We start from the raw sequence: 24,833 nt of genomic DNA on the forward strand, positions 1-24,833 counted from the left end.
GTTCCTGTAATATCTTGCCCAGATCCCAGATCACAGTTCCTGCATCAGATCCTGAGGCCTTGAGTCTTTCCAGTTGCTGGGATCCTGTTACTGCATGCTAGTCCATTATGAAGGCTCCTAGCCATTCTCCTCCACACCCTCACACTCAGGATGTCTTCCATCAGTGGCTGGCACTCAGATCTCTCATCCTGCTAAGTGAATAACCTCTCCCAAGGGTCATGAGGATCCACACACTTACACACAGGATGAAGTGTACTCATACACAAACTGGTTAGGAATGGAATTTCATAAGGACAGGACTCAACCAGAGGGATATTCCAGCTAGCAAGTTACTTGCCCTCAATTAGCCTCTCTTGTTCAAGCTCCTCTGCATTTCCCATTCTTGTTTTTCCCATCCATCTGCATCCCTCCCTTTCTCTACCTGTGTTTCATCCCAAATCAACTCCCTGTTGTTAATTACACCTTCCCTACAGGACTCACTTTTTTACACCTGTACTCCAGTTTGGTATCTCACAGATTGTGGTTGCTGATGGTTGGCTCACCTTGCTATACCTCACTTCTGAAAGATCCCCAGCTGACTCTTCAATTATTTATGAGATTTGCCCATGTCTCCTCTCACTGGTGAGTAATGTGTACAAAATCTGGCCATTATTCACAGTGCACCCAAAACACTTGTCAGCCTCTCTTCTGCTATCTGTCGTACCCAGCAATTTCTCTTGCCATGTCCAGCAGCTTCTCACGTCCAGTTTAGTTTGTTAAACCCCAGGCCATGCCCTGACATGTGCCTGTTTACATTTATTGTGCCCACTCTCCACAAGAATTTCACTTGTGTTTGCCTGCTGAAATGAGTTAAGAACGGACCTTTTGGTAGCCAGACTGGATTAATAATTTTTAACGCTTACTGCTCAGCATCAGAGCACATAAGAAATGAATTATTAAACAGTACATCTTATCAAAAAACTGTCAGATTCTCATTTTAAAATGATATTTTAATTTGGAAAGCAGATTTAGAACAGGAAAGTGATGTTTTTTGTAGGCAGAAGGAGAAGCAGATCAAAATTTGTGTATGACTAGGCATCTAAATGTCCAGAATAGATGAACATTCTTCTGAAATATCAGCATATAAATGGAAATCAAACAATGCAAATGTATTAGATAATGCACAGGAGAAAATGAAGAAGTAATGTCAATATACTAAATGTATGCCCTACATTTGAAAATAAGATTTATTTCATGCTTTGCCTATGTTATAGCAGTAGAAACATCACAGCAAGTAACTTTATTGAAGAAAAAACAATCAAACTAACAAAATCCAAAACAAAACCAGGGCTGGATAATTACAAATTTATGCAATCAGTTCATGTTTTGAGGTTAAGATAAGTTTGGAACACAATTAAAGAAGATAATTTCTTTTTTTGCTAACAGGGTCATTTAGCAGGGATTTTCACTGAAAAGATATTGATGCCTTGCCTAACCTTTCTAATTGCTAAATTGAAATGCCACCTATGATTTAATTATGTGCATATACAAATTTAATAATCTTTAAGTAAGACTTCTTGGTTTTAATCTAAGAAAAAATAGGATTTCCATTTCATCTAAATCACAATATTTTGAAGAAATTTATACTTTTCTCAGTTTTATTGATCTATGTTTCATTAATAATATCATTCACATTTGAATGTTAAAAATCTGGTTAAAAATTGAGATTTGACACATAAAGGAATCAAAGTCATGATTTTTATATGCTAAAAGCTCTGAAAACTTAGAGGGTCACTAAAGCCCTGATATGACATCAAAATCAAAGAAAAATTATTATGGACATTACTAGGCAATAATACCAAAAGTTTTCATCATTAGATACATAAATAATATCAACTAGTATATATTTTACATATGAAAATTTCACCAGTGAGTGCTGGTTAGACTTACTGATCCTGAAATCACTTTGTGTATAAAAAAAAGGGAAAAAAAATCTTTTCCTACTTACTACCATAATTTCACCCAATAGCAATATTTTCAGAAGATGCTGGAAGAAAATTCTATTTGCCTGACAAAGAGGAAGTGCTTTTCAATGCATATAAAATCCCCAGTTGTGTACTTCACTGAACCCCTTGCTTGTAAGACAGATCTGAGAACAGAATTTATTTCACCCAGGGTGTACTTGTTACTTTTATAATTATTTACATAGAGGATGGCATTATTTTAATCCTCTTTGCCTAAAACCCCACTGATAGGTCCAAATTAAAGGGAGAAGAATATGCAGAAAGTGGAGGAGTTTGTAGGAAGTGTTCAGTCCACTAAGGCAATAGTAAGGTGGAAAAAAGAAAAAAAAAACTGAAATTTGATCAGGTGCAACAACATGTAAAGTTTGGGGAGTTCACTATCCTGATCTCCTGTGCTGTACTTACCTGGCACTTGCACCACCTCAGCATTTTGGTTGGTGTCTACTGCTTTTAGAGAGCAGCATCATGTCCCCAAGGCAATCAATACTGTGGAATAGCCTGTTAACTCCAAGGCACAAGTCTTCAAAAGCCATGTGTATTTTTTCCCTATGTTTTATGGCTAGCTTTGTATATTTCTCATTATTCCTACACAGTTGAAACTTGCAAGCAAGTCCATGTGTTGTTTCTTCTGAGCAAACCACGTCCAGAGAAATGTAAAAAAAATAAATAGATAAAAACATGCATATTTTTAGAAATGAATGCTGGAGGAGGTTTTTAATTATGCTGGAAATTCTTCTAGAAATGAATGCTGGAGGAGGTTTTTAATTATGCTGGAAATTCTTCTTAGTTGCTTAGCAATTTTTTCATCTCTCTGAAGCCCATGCTCGGAGCTGTGATGCTGACCCTGCACCTGCCTGCAGAACTGCAGATGGCTGGTGTTACACCAGCTATTGACTTCAAAACAGGAAGAGGGAGGAGGAGAACCAGATTGCTTGTGAGATGCACACACAACTCCAAAATGTTAATTATTGGTTCCCTAAAATATTATGAAGGCTTGTGCATTTGCAACTGGGACTTGTCTTCACGCATCATTAAAGTCCTAATGTATACCTTTGGTGAAGGAAGGAAATCTGGTCGGAAATTAAATATTTTAGTTGTACACAAAGTGACTTACTGTGTTATTCAGTAGTATACACAGCTTCTTTCAGTGAAAGAGTCAGATGCAGGAGGGAAAACAGCATATACAGTAGATTAAATAATGACTCAAGTATGTATCTAGTAGTAATGAAAGTATGTATTTATCTTCCAGGAATGAAACAGAACCTCAAAGTAAACAGAACTCAAGTAAACTCACCATCTTTACTTTTAAAAAAACCCAAGGCATTTAGCTGAATCTAAAGGTTATGTTACTGTCCTTATGCAGTTAACAAGAGAATATTTAATTAAGAATAGTGGACTATTTAAGGCATAGAAATAGAACAAAATTTAGTATCTTTACAAAGATATAAATTGGCAGAGCAATAAAAGCCCTACCAAGCAAAATAATTACCATCTTTATGATAGAGGTTCACATTCTGAGTACAAAAACACACACATACATATGCATAATAAGTATTTGAAAAACAGTGTCTTTGAATCTTGTTCATACTCTATTTTAATATAGAAAATATTTCTAACCTCTGTTACCTATATATGAAAAAAGCTTAAAAATATGATTGTAACATCCTGCAGAACTTCATATTTCTGAGTGTAGAATTCAAGACCAGTTGTCATACTCTTATTAGGAGTTTGAAATCATCATTATGAGTCTGAAGAAGATACTTAATTTTTTTTTTTTTTACTTAAACTCTACCTTGAAATTTAAGACTCATTCATGGAAACTATGTGTTCAGTCTCTTTCAATGTCTTTACTATAAAATGGAAATTAGAAAGAGGAGCTCAGGTCTAGGGACATTAAATCCTCTTGCTTGAAGCAAAAAAAATGCTGGATTTTAAGTGCAGGATCCATTGAGGCATTTCCTATGCCAAATAAAAAAATCTAAATTAGAGGAAATAGGTGGCTCGTGTACATGCTGTGCCCCACACTAAGATAAGAAACACAGCAATTGCTTCCCATTTGAGGAAAGGAAATCCAGGTGTGTAAACTGCAAGGGACCTCTAAATTACCTGTTCAATGGCCTAAAAAACTTGGAGACCAAGACTTGTCATGGACTACATGTTGCCCTAATTCATCTAAAAGCAGTCAGTGAAATGAGCATTGAAACAGGAAATGAGCATTGAAACAGGAAATTTTAAATCTGAACTTTTTTTTAATGTAGTTATTGTGCCTTAGGCCCTAGGACATGGAACTTCAAAGGCCACCCCAAGAACTGCAGAGTCCTTTCACTGTTGGGTTTAGGACACTTGTACCTGACTGAGCTGCCCCCTTTATCCCATGGAGTATCATGGTGCAGGAGACATCCACACTGCAATTTGATGTCGACCCATGTTACAGACATATTGTGCAATTCCCCATTTTTAACACATTTTTTGGTAAATTTTTGTTCAGGTCTTTAATTACTTATAAGTGAAAATACACCATATTGTCCTTTGCTAGAATAAGATATTTAGACCACATAAGCCACTTTAGCTCTATGTTTCAGTGGCAATAGAAGGAAGAAATATTTAATTTAAAGCATCTCAATTTTACAGGAAATAATAAATGAAAAAACCCAGAACAAAAATTATTTGTGCTAATTTTATATATTTGTTGATCATATTTAAATTTATTTTGACAAACTTTCTAATTCTTCTGTTTAAAAATATTCTTGAATATTATAAAAATAATTATTTTAAATATAAATTCAACAACAAACTTTGACAATCCTTAATTACAGTGTAATTATGTTTTTTGCTTTAAATTGTACCGAGGGACAAATGCAAGATTTGCATCTTAAAATATTTTTTAAATCTACTTTTACTTATATTTATACTTTCTCATATATACAGAGCCATAGTTCAGAGAATATTATAAAGAATACATGGAACCCTACAGGCCCTGGGAAAAGGTCATTATTTGTGTTGTTTATGTACTGAAAGGCCACAATAAAATCTTTCTGGAGCTTTCCCTTTTTAAGACTAAACATCCACTCTCTCATACTTTCTTACCAGGAGAAATATTTCAGACCTCTGGCCATCTCCATGGCCCTCATTTGGACCTGATGTAACATTCATTACTAGTTTCCATTGAGACTATTTAAATGTCTATGTATTATTTTTTGTCTCCATATATGAATAATAAACTTCTGGTGCTTTTCAGCTTTCACACACATATGTATGTATTTTAAAAATACATACTTTGGTTCAAGGGATATTTTTCTAGTTTTTTTTTTTTGTAAACTTCTGCTAGGTATATTCTCCCATTATTTTGGGGAAGAATCTTCAAACCACAACTTAGACAGCTACTCCAGCAAATATCACTCTGCTGTTTGCAGCACAGTACAATCTCATTTTTCTTGTGGGTATCAAAGAGAATGTAGGCTAATAAAAGACACAGAAATTAGCAGAGTTCCGACACCCTGCGAGTAAGATACCAAAGCCGGCTTCAGCTGATGTAGCAGCTAAACGAAAACCTCTTAGTGAAACCTGAAACATCCAGTTTTTTATAGATGCAAACCTGACTCTGCTCCTTTGTGTTCATTCCCTATCTCTTCAGGATGCTTACAGCTCTCAGCAATGTCTACTGACAAAGTCCTGGGGTCAGCATCAAATCCCATTAAAATAATCTGAAAGCCTCCTTTGAGTTGGGTTTTAAATCAGACTCTTATTAGACTCACCTAGTAGAGTAATAAATATTCATAGGCAGATGAAAGAAGAGAAAATCTCTCTAGTTTTGAGTCCAGCAGGAAGATTATTTGATTGTTGAAGGATAATCTACTTGTTGATTGAAAAAGACTCATGGAAATTTACTTTTAGGGCATGTGCAGGACATGGGCAGGTAAATAAGGTTTTTGAAAAACAAAATCATAGTAGCATGTGCCGCAGTGTCCAAAGCAATCCTTGCAAGATACTTAGATTTCTTATTCTTTCTTTAAATTAAGTATAATTGGAATTCTTGTGAATATTAATTGATGGTTTTTAATAAGCTCTCTGACTACTAAATATCATAAACTGACACAATTTAGGTAACCAAAAGCAAAGACATTTCCAATTCTTCTTCTAGTTTTTCTCACTATTCACAGCAATTCCATTTATAATATGCAGCTGTCAATGATAGGAACTGTTTCATCCTCGTGTTGTCTAATGAAGTCTTACTGACAGTGGGGATATCAATATTCTCTTTTGTACATAATAGAATTGAAAGACTGGTTAGTTTGAGTGAAGACTTGGCTAGAAAGCCTCAACATGCCTTTTTAATACATGGACTTTTCACTATGCAGAGTGATTGAGATAGGGAAAGGCAGAAAAATTGAGAGAAGTGGAAGTTAAAACACCATATGCTAGTGAGAAAAATGGAAATTGTTGGGGGAGGCACTTTACTTCTGCCCCAACACAGGCAAAAGGTGCCAGGGTGCAGAAGTTGCACAGTTTTGACAATATTAATTTCATATTAGCAGCATTCAAACCACTTTTAAAAATGTGGTGCCGTGTTTCTGGGGTGCTAACTCGGACAGCATGCTGAGGACAGCAGCAATAATGATATTCTTTGTGTAAACAGAGGCTTCTTTCTTCCATCCCTCTGATCACAGAGTCATCTGCAGGTATGGAAAGACAATCTCTTCAACAGTCTCAATACAGGCTGAGCACCCACCTTTGAGGATTAGCACAGAGGAAAAACCCTGCAGGTTAGCTTCTGTTGTTGTTTAACCCCAATATGAATCTCTGCCCCACACAGCCCTTATCACTGCAGGATGAGCTGCACCCTGCAGCTCCTGGGGAAGAGAGCAAGGAGGGTAAAGCAACTCAACTCATGGGATGAGATAAAGGCAATTTAGTAGGTAAAGTCAAAGCTACACATGTGAGCAAAGCAAAAGAAGGAGTTGATTCACTGCTTGCCATGGCTATGCAGCTGCTTGGAGCCATCCCTAGGAAAGCCAGGCTCCATCATGCATAATGGGGATTTTGAAATAGAAATGCCATAGCTCCAGAAATCCCCTTTTTTCTTTATGATGTGAAATATCTCTGGTTAGCTCTGGTCATCTGCCTGGTCATGTCCCCTCCTAACCTATGGCACATCCCTCAACAACCTCCCTGGCTGTACAGCATGAGGAAAAGACCTTAGCTGACACCAATTAGGCCCTGCTCAGCCATGGCTAAAAGATCCCTGTCTTATCAACACTGCTTGGGTCACACAATCTAAACATAGAACCACACCAGACACTCACAAAAATTAGCTCAGTCCCAGCTAAAACCACCAAGATTCTTAGAGGGCAAGATTGTGTTGTGCTGACGTTTTTTGACACAACCTTGTAACAACAAGGGCCTCATAGCATAGCAGTGCATTTTGCATCACAGGCACTGTTTGTTATTGCTTTTGTCACTTAATGCCCTTCCCTCAATTGAAGTGCTATGGATTTGTATAATATCTTCTAAGTGTATTCAAAAACTAGGTGAAAAATTATCCTATGACATGCCTAAGGAGCTACAAATTATAATGCACACATATAACTGTAGGCCTGTCTAGGTATGGAAGTAAATGAACATTTTATTTTCTTCTTGTCATCACTATTCACCCTTCAGTGGATTCACCTGGCCTAATATAAGTATACAGTTGTAAATGCAGCTTCAAAATAGGGTGTAAGTGACTATTTAAATACAGTCATAAACATCTGTACCAACAGAAAGAGAAACTTCAATGACACTAATTGTCACCTTATCTGCTAGTCTTAGCAGAAAGAGAAAGCAACAAATTAGTCTGTCTCAGATGCTCTATCAGCTGTAGGCATCCTCCCTATTAACAGACAATAATTTCATTGGTACCATGAGAATATTGCACTAACTCTATAGCTGCATGTGCCATGGACAAGAAAACAGTTTTTCTCTTGTCACATGTGTCATTTCAGTATCTGTCTAAGGAGATTATTAATTGAAAAATTGTAAAAATTCATTTGAAAATTGTATCACAAGGAAAAGCCCAAATTTCATTATTGTTTTTGACAGTTGCCAGTGATATTCTTTACTATCGTTATTAGATTTAACATTTATATTTGTTTTGATTGAAAACCAAAAAATTCTTTTTCATTGAAAATCTAGATTACACACTCACAAAGCTTTAATAAACATCCACCTCAGTTTTCAGACAGATATAATTAGTATTATCTTTACTTAATTTAAGAAAGCAACAACACAATATTCTCTTCTAGATAAAGCCCCTGAGTATACACAGACTTAGAAACAAACATGTGATAAAGACAAGAAATTGAGAGCCTAATTAATTAAACTTGGGCTGACTTCTTATTGAGAATGTTCAGGATTTTACACTGGTATGTGCTACACTTTGATGTAAGACATTTCTGTTTTAAGTATTTGTCAGTGCTGAAGATTAAATATAGCTGCCATGTTGCCTTTCTGGTGGTGAGCAAGAATTAAGCTCATTTTTGCAATAAAAGAAAGTTACAAATAGGCCTATTAAGAAAAGAACATCATGAAGAGAAGTAAATTTTTTTTGGTCCTGCCAGCAGATCAGCTCCTGTCCCTGTGAAGTCGAAGTGCTCTACAGACTACTGGGGATATGTAGCACAATAAGTATCTTAGAAATTATGGGGAGTATTAACACTATTGGAACAAATAGAAGCACAAAGGTATGAGGAACAGGTAGAGCATGTGCTAAAATTCTATATTGAGGAAAGAAATTTTCCTGAAATCCAAATGAGGTTAGGGATAAAAGCAGTGATCAACTTGAAAATGTATATTGATAAAAATTTTCAACACGGGCATTTCATGAAGGAGTTAATCCTATCAGAGAGCCTCTATTTTCTTATCCAGGATAAATTTATATGATACATTGTGTCTTTTCCCATACACTTGACATAATAACAAAAAACAACTTAACTGTAAATTCTCGTAGGGAAAAAAAAATTGACTCATTAAAGAAAAAGCTCTAAGTACTCAGGAAAGTCCCACTTTTAGCTGCCCTCCAAAAAAAAAACCCAAAAAACAAACAAACAAACAAAAAAGTCATTGATGTTCTGGGGGAAAACTCTAAAGAAGCTGAATATACAAAATAATCTATAATTTATTTCAATTTCCTGTGGAATTCCTTAACTAAGTTGTGGTTATTTTGAAACTAATTAGTAAATATATTCTGCCCAGTGAATATGTGTGCATCGAAGCTAAACATAACATAAACCTCTGACAGCTATTTTTTACAGAAAATAATCTATAATTCCCAGTGTATAAGGTCTCATGGAAAAAGTACTGAGAAAGCACTTTTTCTAACTTGGCCTGGGTCCCTAACCATGACTTTCAATGAGTTTCAAGGTCATCTTTTATTTTTCTTTGGCATTTGCACAAAAGCTGAAACAGAAATTCGTTTAAAATTATCTCCCCTACTATGAATTAATAGAATGATAAGGTGACACTGGTAAAGAATTATGCAGTATGATTTGGTGCTTAATCTTCTGTGGCCACATTGCTGAGATGTAAAGAGATGCTGGAACCAGCTCAGTGACCTCATTTCTCTATCTGACATTTTTTCCTCTTGTTCTAGAATTGGTTTTATGTTGCTTCTGCACCTGAAGATGAGAAATTTGCTGCTTCCTTTGAATAGGTCTCTTCAACAAGGGCCACAGCTTGTCAAATCACAGACAGTGGAATCCACAGGATACAACCTGCCTGAACCATGTCTATTAGAAAATGAGAGAGTTTCATTCAAATTTCCTTTCTTTTCCCTTGTTAGTCTAATTACAGCAGCTTTATTCCTGTCAGGTTAAAGGCTGTTCCTCACATATTCACAGGTCATCCATTTCAAAACATTAATTCATAGAAGAGGCAGAATCCTTGCAGATTTAAAGAGCAAAAAGAAATGAAATCAAGCAAATATATGATCTCTATATGAGAATAGTGTTTATAATTTCATGTTTCTCTTTATTTTTAGATTTTGTATGAGCACAATATAAAGAAGGCAAAAACCATCAATAATTACAAATTCTATCAACCTTTTTAAAGAAAATAGAAGGATGAAGCTACATGGCTCCAAAATTATAAAGAAATCAGCCCACAGAATTGAGTTGTCACAGATGACAATCATGTCTACCCAAGCCTGAAGCAGATGGAACTACCCCATTATTGAATGCAGCTTACCAGTTAATAAGTATTGTTAGCTTTTATTCACCTTTTAGAGGAAATACATATTATTCTAAATATCTAACAAATAATTTGCATAATGAATAATAAAGATGACAAATATTGCCCCTGTAATCCAATATATAACCTGTAATTAAAATGAAAGGGATACTTCAAAAATGAAAAGCAATTTTAAAGAGATTCTGATAATGTGACAAAAATGCATTTCAGTCAGAAAACAATTGGTTCTTGAAGGTTTGAAGGTAATCATCATCTTCTCATGAGTTTGCTTTTGGAGATATGATTATTTGTATTATTCTAACTTAAGATGTGTCAGCTTTCCTTTACTATCGCTCAGTGTGTAAATTAAAACTGCTTTGCTCACAAGGGACCTGTAAGCTGCAGTTCTAAAATACAAGGACTGTAGCCAAGGGCATCTTGATGGTCTGGAAACTCCCACAGGGTTCCCATGCAACAGGAATCTTTAGCTCCTCCCATGGTAAAATTCTATAAGAGGGGTTTCCTCTGCATTATGAATTTAATGGGAGCTGGGAGCCAGGAGCAGTTGCTTCTGGGAAGGATAGAGCAGGATCACATCTGGCCAATCTAGACAACTCTGTGCAAGTAAATGTAAAAAATGCAAGTAAATCATTGACAGAAGTCACCTTACTCATCAGAATGCCTCTGAAAGTGACCCAGTGTAGTTCTTTCCAATCTCACAAGAGAACTCTTATTTTTATTAGTCTTATACTCTCAGAAATTTGGGCTGACTTATTTTTTCTGCTCTCTGAAGGCTGTTCCCAACTTAGCATGTTTCTCATTGAGTAGTTTTATTCTGTGGTATTACACACTGGGTTCTGAGATTAGGATATAGATTTTAAGGACCATAAATGGTAAAAGACTAATGATCTCATGTCTATTTGTATTCAGAGCAGTGGATCACATAATAACTCCAATGGAAGTATTGATTTTAGTGGCTCACACTTTCTTTTTAATATAGAAAACTAAGCATCATAACTGGAGTTATACTTTACATTTTTAGTATTTTTCTCAAGTGATACATGCACATACTTCTATATCAACAAGATTTGGGAGGTACTCAATGATTTGGGGGGCATGTATTTAAACTTTTGCTTTTACACCTACTGGTTATAAAAACAGCTATTAAGTGAATATTTTTAATGTGTTGTAGAAATGAAGGATTAATGCAATGATGGAACTTAGAAAGTGTGGGTATCCCTAAGGATAAAATACATCTGTTGTGAGAACTGCAAGTTTCAGTGGTTCTTTTTCTCTTAGTGTTAGCAATGAAATGGCGAAATGGATGAGTACTATGAAGTTGTGCTCTGATGGGTACAAACACTAAGCAGTAAACACAATATTAGTCTTACTGATTTGAAAATCTAAACCACCACACCATTGTGACAACTCTGTAAAAATGTATGTGAACCTTTAAACAACTAATTTTCTGCTATTAATTACATGTCCAAAATTTCATTTGTTTGTTTGTTTCTATTAATTTCACAAAGAAAATTCTGGATTTTTTTTTTCTTGATAAGTTCAAATGGTTTAGGTAGCTTAACACTATCACTATGCATTCAAAACTTTTGATCATCCATTACCCCTGTTTTAAGGCACTCCTTTTGCCTGCTCATTGCATAGAAACTAGGAGTTATTTTACTAGTAACTTTAAATACTTTTTTCTCAGTCTGGTTGAGAGGTGATCTGCTAAAAACATTTCAGATGGAAAAGTGATATATTATCATTCCTGTGATAGAAGTAGCACTCCTTATAGTGACAAACAGTCACTATGGATTTAGATAGTTGCAACCTTAGGTGCATACTGGTTTATACATAAACACCTATTTTTTAAAGTGTCAGGTAAGGTTCATTTAGATAGTTGTGTCTGTTCTGTTATCTGAGCCTTTGTCCCTGGGATGCACTGAGCTTCCTTCATGACACAAAAGTTCTTCTTTTACCAGTAAAGCTTTTTATTGTGGAGGTGATTGCAGTGATAGAATGAATTAATTAGGAATATTAAGTGCACTGGTAGGTAGGATCAAAGTGGGAGCAGAGTCTGTAAAGAAAGCAAGCAGATCTCAACTCTTTCAGGCTGAATCAACCACACCCACCCAGCTCTGTCTCTATTTCCCTGTCTGTCTGTCTCTGTGGCAGTGATGACAGATCAGGAGCAGCTGTGAAGATGTGAACCTTTCATACCAACCTGAAGAAGGAAGTTTTGCTGTGTCATGGAGGCTGTTGGTCAGAGCATTGGAGGCCCCATTCAAAGCCCTGTTACAGGGACAATCTGAGCAAGATCAAGAGAAAATAATTAATGTTGCAAATAAGAGAGTTCAGAACACTCCATGGAGTTCAAGTGCATTTCTACACAACAGAAATAGAAAACACTTACTGCATTTCCTGTCATTCACATGAAAGTTTGAGGGAGATCTGAGACCAGCTGGAAAACATGCCAACAATCTCTGAATAATTGCTCTATGTCTGCTGTGCTCAAGGTAACAAAGATCTTGTGATCACACTTTGCTCAAAAATCAGATGTCTTCTTTGAGACAGAGGATCCTGACCAAGTCCCAAATATGATGTTTAAGCAAATTAAAACCCAATCATATGGATGCCGCTCTTCACATTTGTTTCTTTTCTTCATTAAAGCCTCTTAAATTAGCAGGTCTAAATAACATCAATGAACCCAAGGCTAGTAAACATTCAGCAGGGATTCCATCCAGCTTCCTTCTATTTATTATTTATGAATCCTGATTAATAGAAAACGACACCAATAGTAGAATAGAAGTGTAATTTCTCAAGATAAGAGATTAATAATGTCCCAGTGGAGACAGTAGGTTGACCCAGGTTAAATATATATACATACATATATATATATATATATAGATGTATGTGTGATTACCATGTTATCATCCTTGAGCAGAAGAATGGAAAGCTGGCATGATTCAATCAATACATAATTAAATTAAGAGGAATAAAAATGCAATCAATAACAGATGATGGAGGACAGGTCTTATAAAATAAAACTGATTCAATTTTTAATATGAGATTACAAGTTGGACTGACAGAGGCAGGCACAGATGTAATATACTTACATGTTACAAAAGCATGATTTGCAGTTGTACAGACTTAAATAATTAGCACATAGTATTCACAATCCCTTGAAAACAGGGATTAAGAACTGACCAACTGGAAGACAGCAAGAAGTAGTTTTATGTAGGAATCAGTGCACAGAATCAATCTAAGCAGTTTCTTTAAGTGTTAACATTAATTTTGACATGATTTTAAATTCTGAACTACTGATGAAAAAGTAAATTAAAAAAATTCCCTCAGATCAAACTCATAAAGGAAGACATAATACTGATCTGTGAAGTGGACATTGCACAGCCAGGACACAGATCTGTCAAGGATATATGGTATTCTGAAGTATAAACAGAACCATAATAAAGAATGGAAATATGTCTTTAATGTAAAAACAAACCCAAAAAAAAGATGGTACATAAATAAAGAATGAAATTCAGTTATGAGAAACATATTTAAAAAGTGATGGACAATAAAAAGAAGAGAACCACAAATGGAAGGGCTAGTATAAAAAGTCTTATTTTAAGATAGATTTTAGAGACTATTAATTTGGTTGGAAGGTCTGCACATAATGGATCAAATCTTCTTCACCATATGAATTTTTCTCCCAAAGAATCTGTTGATCTAGCAGAGAAAACCACAAAAAAATTACTGGCTGAAAGCCATATTCAAACTAGGGATTTTTTTTTTAATTGAGAGTGTGGTTAGCCATCAGAACTAACTTGAAAGAAGAGAAAAACTCTCTGACTTACAAGTCAGGACTATTTGTCTTGATGGAAGATGATATTGTAGATCCCCATTAGAGTAAAGATATGCATAATAACTATGTAGACCTCATGACAATAAGTTTACAAATCATCCTTATGCAGAACTCAAAGAAATTCATATTTTATATGAAATCTGAACACGCAAAGTTAGAGGCTTTGCACTTAGAGGATGCTGGATTTCATATAGGAATAATAAAAGCATTCTACAGTCTGAATTATATATGACATCAGATTGGATGAACTTGAAGTTCAATTCTGGTACATAAGATAAACAAAGACTTTGAAATTTCAGTTGGAATATGAGATATTTCACTGCTTTTCATTTGTGAAAATTTTCCACACTGTTTCTTCTCTGAGAAAAACTTGCTTATCTCATCAGATATCTGAATTAATATTGATTTTTTTTCCTGGCATTTTGAAAAATTCAGTGAGTTTCAATTCTGATATTACAACCTCACAGAGATTTTACACTTGTCAGTATCGTTCAAAGAAAGGGCCAAAACTGCTGCCACCACGGAAATTGAATTGTTCCCATTTCTGGAGTGTGAAAAATATACTGGCAAGGCACAGTGCAGAACATTTACTCAGCTTCTGCAGAGAGATCAAACAAATAGGTCCACTCACCACAGCAAGCAATTGACAGTCTTCATGAGCAATATGTTGTTTAGAGATTAAATCTTATGATAACTATAGTTCTCTCCTGCAATACATGGGTCAAATTGTAAAGACTAAATTCTTGTGCTCACGTAACTACCCTTTTTGCTTAGTGTCTCTGTTGAATTTCTTGTAGAGTTTGTCCATGTGAGTATGACACAGTAACTTAAATTTTCTAATTAATAACTTTGAGAAGGCAAAAATTAATCTCTTTAAAATATTACAAAGCCTATGAAACTTTCATTGGACTACTTTTTAACATCTGCAGTGCAACACTTATCTTTAAATGATAAAATAATAATCTCACAACTGTTATAAGAACTTTACTTAGCTTTATCTAAAGGAAAAGACAGTCTTGTACAAAGAAAATTATAGAATTCTGCAAAACTGACACTTTTATATGTTGACATCATAACCTGTGATTTTTTTATAGCTTGTTTATTTCTTTTCTCAGTATAAGATGAGAAGAACAAATAATTATTAACCCAAGAACTAAAATGCAAATAAGTGGTAATATTACTAAATTGCATATTTGCCTTGTATCCTCTAATGCCAGAGATTATTTGGAATGGCTAGTCTTTCTGAATACTTCATTACATGCACTTGATTTGGCTTTTGCATGCATTTATAGTACCTGAATCTCATATCCACCTAAATTGGCAAGCAAACAGATGCCTGGAAGTGTAATTTAAGCTGGACTCTATTTTTTCAAGTGATGAAACATTTATTCATTGTACCAAGGTTAAGTCAAATTAATTTTTTTTATTTCCTATTAGTGCTCACGTAACTGAACTGTGGGCTCTCCTTGCCCACACTCTCAATGACAAAACATAATGGAAGTTTGGCCAGGTGATAATAGGTGGAGAGACTTCAATAAGATCTGGTAATGAGGTAGCTGATGAGGTTTCATGCAAGGGATGTTTCATTGAAACTGCATTAACAGATGATTAGCAAGCTTAAATTAAGAGGCAAAGAGAATAAACAGTATGAAGCCAGGCAGGTGGTAAGGAGGAAGCATTAAGGAAGGAGCTAGAAATGTAATAAAGCTTAATGCTGAAACATTTCCTCTCTGCTTAGAGATGGATGATACAAATCCTTTCTTAAGTACTTCAGGGGAAGTAAACATGAAAACCAATTAGTAATAGAAACATCAACACTTCAGGCTACAAAAGTAGTCCAGCTACGCTATTAAAGACCTTTGGCCACAGAAATCAGGTACACACAGTTTAATGAGAACTAAAATTACATCAATATGCGCTAATATGAGTAACACAATCAAACCATTTTGCTTTTACATGAACGAGAAAAGGAAGGCAAAGAAAAAGGACTTAAAACCATCAACTGATACAGCACATATTTTCTTAAAAAATCTTCTCTACTAGTGAGTAAAAAGTCACTCTCTGCTCCTGGGTCCCCTCCCAGTGCAGAGCTGCCCAGGGCAGCAAGGCTTTTGCAGACCTTGTCATTGTCCAGCATTCAGGATCAAACTTGTGAAGAGTCTCAGAGACTTCAAAGGCTAAATTTTTGGAAATTCTATGGAATTAATTGTGCCGTATTTCTTCCATAACTGAAGAGTAAGTATAAGATTTAATATGCAATATGTGTTAGGAAATCAAATAACAGAACACGGACAAGTCAAATATTAATTATTTTGCAGGGTTTTTACATACCCAGGATCAAGGAAAATTTTGCCATATACAGATTCTGACACTGATTAGCAAATAGGACAGGGCTGTAAACAGAACATTGCCTTTAATATAAATTTTCAGAGTAAGTATTGCTACTTCATTATTTGAAGTATTTCAAAATATTTATTTTGAAGTTGTGAATGTCAAACATTTCTGAGAAGTCGTTCTGGTGCAATCTCCTTCAGCTGTTCTCCCAGAGCAGCTCACTGAACCCTTTTTTAGTTTCTGCAGCATATAACCAATTTTTTTTAAGCAAAGATGCAAAGGACACATTTACCTGTATAGGAAAGTTCGATAATGGAGATAGAGTGAGGACTGATGCTGCTCCAGCCATGACCTTTGCAGTCCTTGATGGTGAATTCTAATTAGTGCATGGCTGCTGACTCACCTGAAACTTCAACAGTACAGCAAGAAAAATATTTGTTTTGATTACTGAAACCACTGCCTAGGAAAAAGCTACTTGAGGAGTTTTAATGCATAAAGCTCTTCCTCCACTCTAGGACTACGAGCTAAAGAGCCTGGTTCAGATCATTTTGACACATGCTCTATGCAGATTCTGGACTTGGTTTGATTCTGTTCAACTAAATGTATATGACAATAATTCAGATAGCCAGTGCCAGAGCATTTTTGCTTTTCAAGTAATATTTTACTGGATCAATAACCCAAATTTACAAATATGTAAGTAAAGAAGTTCACTTCCACATGAAATTTAATTAAATATATTGATGCTTATAAACTCTTCTCCAGTCAGACTCTAACCTTACTTGTGCAAATCTACCTTCATTGCTGTTTCTTCATCAAAACAATAATGAAAGGATTAACAGTATACGATTCTTCAGTTAACCTTAAATATAGCTCTATGTCTAATTTCCAGAACACATATGTTGCATCAATGTTCTAAACCACTGTAAATAATAGGAGAATAGACTACCTTTCTCTGCTGTCAACCATTACCATCTTTCTATTTTTAAATGACTTTTAGTAATAATATCAAATTTCTGACACTTGAAACAAAAATCCCCAAATTAGACAAATGCCTAAATTAGAAAGGGAATTGTTAGGTGGCAGCACCTAGGCACTTCTTTTTCAAGTGATAGCAAGGCTTGCATTTCACCATGAAGTCTTCTAGTAAATTTAACTATGTGCAAGGCTTTTTCACATGGTCTTTTTTTATTTCTTTGATGAGATCCTACTCCATGTGTATGGATGTAAAAGAGGAAAGAGAAAAGAGAGAGCTGAGCATGTTCAGCTGTTATTTAGGAAACTGAGTGCTAAAGTTTCAGCTTGATGATGAATTTACCAACAGAAATTATGAAGAAAGTTTGCAATAGGAGTTGAAATAGAAAGAATTTGCCATACATTATTTGGGATTTTTAATTACTGTTTGTAATTATAATTATTAATTATGGATGTACTATATATTATGTATATGTAATATATTCATGCTCAATTTGACATTCATTTGTTTGCCTGTAGTCAGCTGCCACAATAAAATAGAAGGGATAATATTATTAGTGGTTAGGATAAAGCAGAATGTAGCTAGGTAATATAAATTAAACTGAGACCAGTTAAAATTAATTCCTGCTCAAACCAAAACTGGAGACACAACTCAACAAAGCTTGAACTGTGTCCTGTTGAATGAGAGACACTGTCATTATCTCCTGCAAATGGAGAGATAATTTTAAGGGGTAAATATTCCACAGTCCTTATTTCATCTCCAGCTGCAAAGGCTTCCATCTGGAAGATATTTCAAAATGCACAATCTTGTCCTCTGTCCTAATAATGTGTAGGAGAAGAGAATTTCTTAGATTAGGAGAAGGCCAAAAAAAAATTCTACTTATATGAGTTGAGATTGCCACACTGATTTTTTTTTAAGCTGAAAGGAAATACAAAACTGGTCTAATACACTGAATTAAAATTATAATAACTCAGTCATCAAGAAACAAAATACAGAAAAATAAAAGATCCATATTAGTTGTAATACTCTAGTATTAGATCCAACTAATACTCATGTCTGCCTTAAAAATGTTACAAGTATAGATTCTTACAAATTTTATTTACAAACTACATAGCAGAAAGCAAGCTAAATAAAAAGATATGTCTCTAGAATCCCAAAGAAGAGGCAAAGAGTATGAATGATTAATCAAAATTAATTTTAATATTATTATTTTGGGACATTCATATATGTACATATACATATATCTATACTTGTAACTATAAACATATATTTGCTACACTCATGCTCAATATCCATAAATATTCATACTACTATCATAGTCTAATTTTTTCAGTGAATGCAAGGCTTTACAGAGGATTACTGCATGTTCTTTACTGAGTTTTCCCCCTCTGCTCTCTAATTTCAAATAAAATTGAAAAAAGACGTGGAGTTATACAAATACCTGCATTGATGGAAAAGCTGCAGCCTACACTTAAAATTTTCTGTAGGACAGGAAATCCACATTATAATCCATTGCAGCCATGCCTATTTCATTATTAATAAAATATTCCATTTCCACTAGTAAAGTCATGTACATGCCTAATGCACAGAGCAGGATTTTCCAAACCTCCTGCTGGCGGTCTGATTTCTGTACAGTGCAGAATTGCTGGTACACAGTGTGAACCCAATATCAGCAGGTAATGAAGATGGTCAAAATCCACAGCTGCAGTGTAGAGAGTAGATTTATTCCATCACCACTGGGTGAAGCAGACACACACACTGCCAAGTTTATTCCAAAAAGTGCCCAGGCCTCTCCCAGCCTCACAAATCAAAAAAAGGTCTGGCACGTGTGCAATCTTTGCCATGGTTGTGGTTTTCCTCTCTGCTTTTAGGATCTCTGCTTTGATCTTCCTCCCAAGACAGGGAGGTCAAGCACATCTGGGAGAGGGTTTCAAAGTCTCAGAAATTCTACTTCTCAAAATAGACAAAGGATAAAAAGTAGGTGGCAAAGTAGGTGGCTTTCCATATTCTCCATACCTTGGCATTCCCAGCAACAAGGTCACTTGAGCAAACCTATTGTCCTTACCAAACCCTTCACTTTTAACCCCTTTCTCCCAGCACACTGTGTATCTCTCTGCTGGTTTCTTTGGGGTTTTTGTTTCAGTTTGGGCTTTTATTGTTGGGGGGGTGGGGGAGTGGGTTTGTTTGTCTCTTCTAGCTTTCTACCAGTTACTTTTATTAAACATTGATTTTTGTTCTTGTCATCCAGGGGTGGACATGCAGTTAGCTACCAAGAGGACACACTGCACTTGAGAAGTCTGTTCTATCCTGGGTACCAGGGAAATTTTTTACAAAACAGTAATTGACAAATGCATTCTCTTCTGATGCTGTCTATGATGCTTCCAGCAGCTCCTCAGCCTGTTGCTGATTGCCATTGCCCCCTTCAATCAGCTGCCTCCACTAGTTCTATAAAGGAATATAGAACATATTCCTATGAATATAGTTTTATAGTTTTATAGAACATATTCCTATGAATGTATTGCAGTTCAAAGAAGCCAGATTAGCTTTAGACATTTTAGTGAGTACTCCTTGCTAAACTGGCTCCTTCCATCTGAAATAAGGTTTAGGAGTGTTCATATCACTGCAAACAAACCTGAGAGCAAAGCTATTTCCTTACAGGGGACAAATGGAAAGGTAAAAGATATGTCTCTAACCTTGTCTTAGAGAAGAGGTGCCTCCTCCACACGCTCCTGCTGTTCTGGCACATCTATTGTAATTTCTCCCAGGTTCCTCTCACAGTTCTGTTTGGTATTGACTCCCCCTGCTTCCAGATTTACTTTTTTAAATTAAACTGTTTTCACTTTTCTTCCACAATAGTATTTCTTTTTTCCTGCTGTGTCTGCTGTGCTTCAATCTGTAAGTTGCTTCCACCATCTCACAGGTGTCCCATTTATGACACATCTTGTTACTGTTCTACTCTTTATCACTAATCATGGTGACACTCAAAGGCTTTGACACTTCCAGTGTACCCTGCTCTATAACAAGGCTGTGCTTTACTGCCAAACTCTGTTCTCATTGTGTCCCAGTGTTTATGGCTGTGAATGGAAACAGCAAGTTGTATTGAAGCTACACAGCCCCTTGCAATAGATTCATTTCTCACACAGATTTGAGACAGATAAGAAGTGTATTAGAAATTTATTTCTAAAGTTCATCTGTGTATGTAGGTTTTCCCACTAAGCTAAATTCAATGTAATGTGTTCTTCAGGATAAATTAAATTTACACATCAGATTAAAATTCTTTAAGCCTAATTCAGAAGTGTGTATCACATGTGATGAGCTAAAATCCATTAATGCTAATTTGGATTCCATTAGATCAGCTTGTGACAATTCAACCCATATCTTATGAAACCCCAGCAGTTATAACTTACATGTAAAGAATTTGGAATACAGGGTAATTTCCTAGACAAAAGTAGAAGAAATTATTTTCTGGGATAAGCTTGCCACACAGAAACCATGTAAAAAAGTGTGAACATAAAACTTTGTGTCTCTCAATCTTCCAAAAGCATTCACTTGCAAGTCTGCAAAAATGTAATGTAGAAAACAGTGTTAATTTCTGTATATGAGTGTAGAAAGAGTAAGAAATGTGTAAACAAAAGGCTTACATATATCTATACACATACTATAAAAGCAACAATTAACATCTTAAAATCCATTAGTAAAATGTACCATATACTGAATAATAAGGATGAAGAAACCACCATGATGATCATCAGGTTCCTGGTAGCAGAGGACTCCAGGTGCCAACCCCCTGAAATACCCTGCCACCACCACAGGAGTGAAACCACCATTAGGGCCCAGAGAACCACAGGAAGGATAAGCCCTGCACAAGGGACAGAAACTAAGTTTATGTATAGCAATTTTGACTGTATCATTGGGACTTTTTCATATAGGAGGTTCTTTCTTTACACATAATAAATATGTCTGGACTATTAATGCTTCTTGGATTAGATTGTTAAAGTATCTATTTTATCAGCAAAAAAATATTTGCTTCATATATAAATGCCTTTCCATTTTGCTAAGGAACAAGATCTTGAATGCAACACAGAAATATACAGAGAGACATGCATTCAGCAAATATTCTAGGCTCTTTATTAATCTCTAGACAATCTCAAGGTATAACTGTGCTTCACTCATGCCTACCACTGCAAGATCTGCTGATCTTTTCTGCTCCTTGCTGCAGTTTCATTTGACACACTTTCCTTCAATCCTCCCCCTGCAATATTGCAAAGCTGTCCATGAAAAGAAGCATTTATATTTGTAATTCACATGCCTTGGAACATGTAGACTCTGAACCTGAAACTGTCATTTTCACAGAGGTCACAGGCCTCACTTTATTGTCTTTAAATACACAAATGAAGGATGGCAGTAGGTATTCAAATCAGTTTGTGGTTTCAGTTTGAAATTCCTCCCTGAGGCTGAGATGTATGAGTAGGCTCTCTGTCCCTGGAGCATGGCCATTTACAATTTCACTGTCAGCAGCCTGAATTTACAGTCACAATGGTAAAAATTATTGGAATTATAAAGTGTGCAAAGAATGTGACTCAGGATGATGCTAGCAGATAAACCCTTTCAAATCTTGCACTGTGTCACTATACCTACTGTGATCATTTGCATGCACACTGAGCATATAAAAGGCAGGAAGAGATGAATGGTGTCAGTAAAAGGATGAGCTTGGGCTTGAATAGGTTATTCTGTCATCTACCATTATCCCTGCTAATTGAGGACTGCTCCTGGCACACTTTTTTTTTTTTTTACTTTTCTCATTTATATTCCCCTTTTCTAATAGTAATTTCCCTGATTTTTTTTCTATTTGTCAGTAAGTTGCAGGTACTTCTGTTTTGTGGTGATAAGCAGGCTTTTGAGAAATGCTCACCTCTTTTCTCTATTCCATTATACCAGGCTTTCAAAAGCTTTATTGTGTTGTTGGATCATGTATTTTCAGGTCATCCTGAGTTGCCAAATTATCTCTTCAATATATTTTTTTTAAAAGTATTTGCATCCCTTGTAGATCTTACATATGCCTTCTGCATCATAAGCCTTTACAAAGCATTTGGAACCTCTAGCTGGTGAGCAATGTGCCTGTGCAACAGGTGGTGACCATACTTAGAGAGAAATATCACGTGAGACCTCTGAAGATTGCTTCAGCAGTGTGGTGGTCACTCGTGGCAAAACAGTGACAGAACAACAATGCCAGATGGGACGTGATTCCTTTGCAACTCACTCACTGTAAATGCAATTTTGGACTCCTCTGACTGTACAGAGCTACTCTGCATGCCAGGCAGTAGACAATAACTCTATACCTGTAAGGGGAGCTGTGTCTGCAGTATGAATAAGAAAAGCAGGAGCTGTGCAGCAGTAACTGCAGTGTGTGCATCTGCAGCGTGTGCCTCTGCAGCAGAGCTGATGGCAATCACTGCCTTAGTGCTGCAGGGAAGTCCACTGCAGATTTAAAATACATTTTAATGATTGAGCAGAATGCCTTGCCCTGACTTCATCCTCCATGTAAAGGGATTATAATGGAAGGCACATTTTTAGTCAACACCTCTTCAAGGGTCTTCTGCTGCTCAGTCAGGCAGGGTCAGGCAAGAGCATGGGCAGTGCAGCTCCAGCCTTTTGGCCCTGGGGCTCTTCTGGGGCATAGACATGCAAGAGAGATTGGGTATTCATCTAGTTTAATAACTTCTAATCCCCCTGGGGGAATAAAGTGTAGGAGAAAAGGGATCAGCTAATTATAGTTAATTGTATTAGCTGGGAAAGTCTGATTAACATAATTAAGACAGCCTTTTGACTAGTAGCTATATGGCAGAAAAGTGTGCTTGAATATTGCAAGTGATAAACTAATTAAAAGAAGCATGAGCTAGACAACCTAACTAAAGTTTTAAAAGGATGATTTTCTGACACATGTGTGCTGGGGAAAGCACTCAGGATTGCGGCAAACATGCAAGGACTGTGAGGAGGGTTTTACAGAGAGATGAAGGATTGCAGATTAATGCACTGGAAAGTTTGCAGTGTATGAATAATGGGAAAGAGGTAAGCATTCGTGAGTTGCCTGGAAACAGCCTGTGGGCCAGGAAACAGGCACTGGTGTGGGGTGAATATAATGATTGTGTTTGGTATTCTTGCTCTTGGAAAGTGGATCTCAGCCTTCCCCCCCATGGCCCCTCCTCCCCCAGGCATGAATGTAGAGTGTATGCTATGAAAGCCAAATACTTTTTATGGTATAATTTATCTCTTTTGCAAGACGTGCTGCTTCTTGTTCTCCATGTGTTTCCTGGGGTCTTCCATGATAGTAATACAGTATAATTTTAAATTTGGGAAGCCTGATAAGGTGCATGCAGAGAGATGAAGAATCACAGATTTCAGAATTTTCAAGGCAGTACTCAGCTCCTTACTTCATGATACCCAAGAACTTAAGAGCTGTGTAAAGAGATTTGGAAAAAAATTGTAAAATTTTAGTCAAGAATTTTTTTCCATTTCTGCATTTTCCCCAAAACAATGGAGGCCCTCCACATTCAGAAATAATAAGATGCCAAACTATTTAAGAAAGGTGTGTTTCAATTTCTCCCACAGCTACTAAGTTTCCTGAGTTGAGCTTCAAGTGAATATGTTTTTCTTCCATAAATGTCTCAGCCTGATATATTTTTAAATGAACTTTTGTCATAGTTAAAATATTTCTCATACAAGAAAATTATTATTTTATTTTTAAAAAGAGGTAGCTCTCATTGCATAGTATAAAAATCCATGGTGATCTTTATTTTATCTGATTTCTGTATATTAAGAGCTTTGTTATATAAAAATTACTTTAATTTCACCTCACCTAATTATTTTGTTGTGTTTCTGTTTTTCTTCCCTGAAAAAAAAATCTTAGCATAGTTAGGAATCTTTATGTTCCTCTGGTGGCTGGAAGGCAGTGCATCAGAGATGTCTGTTAAAACTTCTAAAAAATTTTAATTCCTGGCTTGGGCTGTTAGGATTTTCCAAGATCCAAAATAATGGTTCAGCCATGCTTTACCACTCTATGGTGTTGCAGTACCATGGAAACAAACCAGAAACTACAGTTTTACAAAGTGGAGAACATCCTTTCTATGGCTAAAAAAGCTATGGATAATGATAATTAGAAACCCTCAAGGAGTCTAACCCATGAATTTAAGCCTGCTCCTTAACCATTATTAGAAAGGGTACAAGCACTGGACTACAATGACATTTCTTAGGGTTTCCATTCTAGACAGAGGATATTACACACCTGCTGGAAAGGGACAGTGATTATGGCCAAAATAGAAATAATTTGTGTGGATTCAAAGCTTCGACCTGTTGGTAGATTAAATCTATACTTTTATTTTCATTACCAAACCCAGGAGTTTTCTTGCTGCTCTAAATCCAGCACAGTTATCTCTATTCAAAATAAAAACTCAAATGGAAA

Source organism: Fringilla coelebs (assembly GCF_963513975.1).
Source record: "Fringilla coelebs genome assembly, chromosome: 2".
Taxonomy (NCBI): domain Eukaryota; kingdom Metazoa; phylum Chordata; class Aves; order Passeriformes; family Fringillidae; genus Fringilla; species Fringilla coelebs.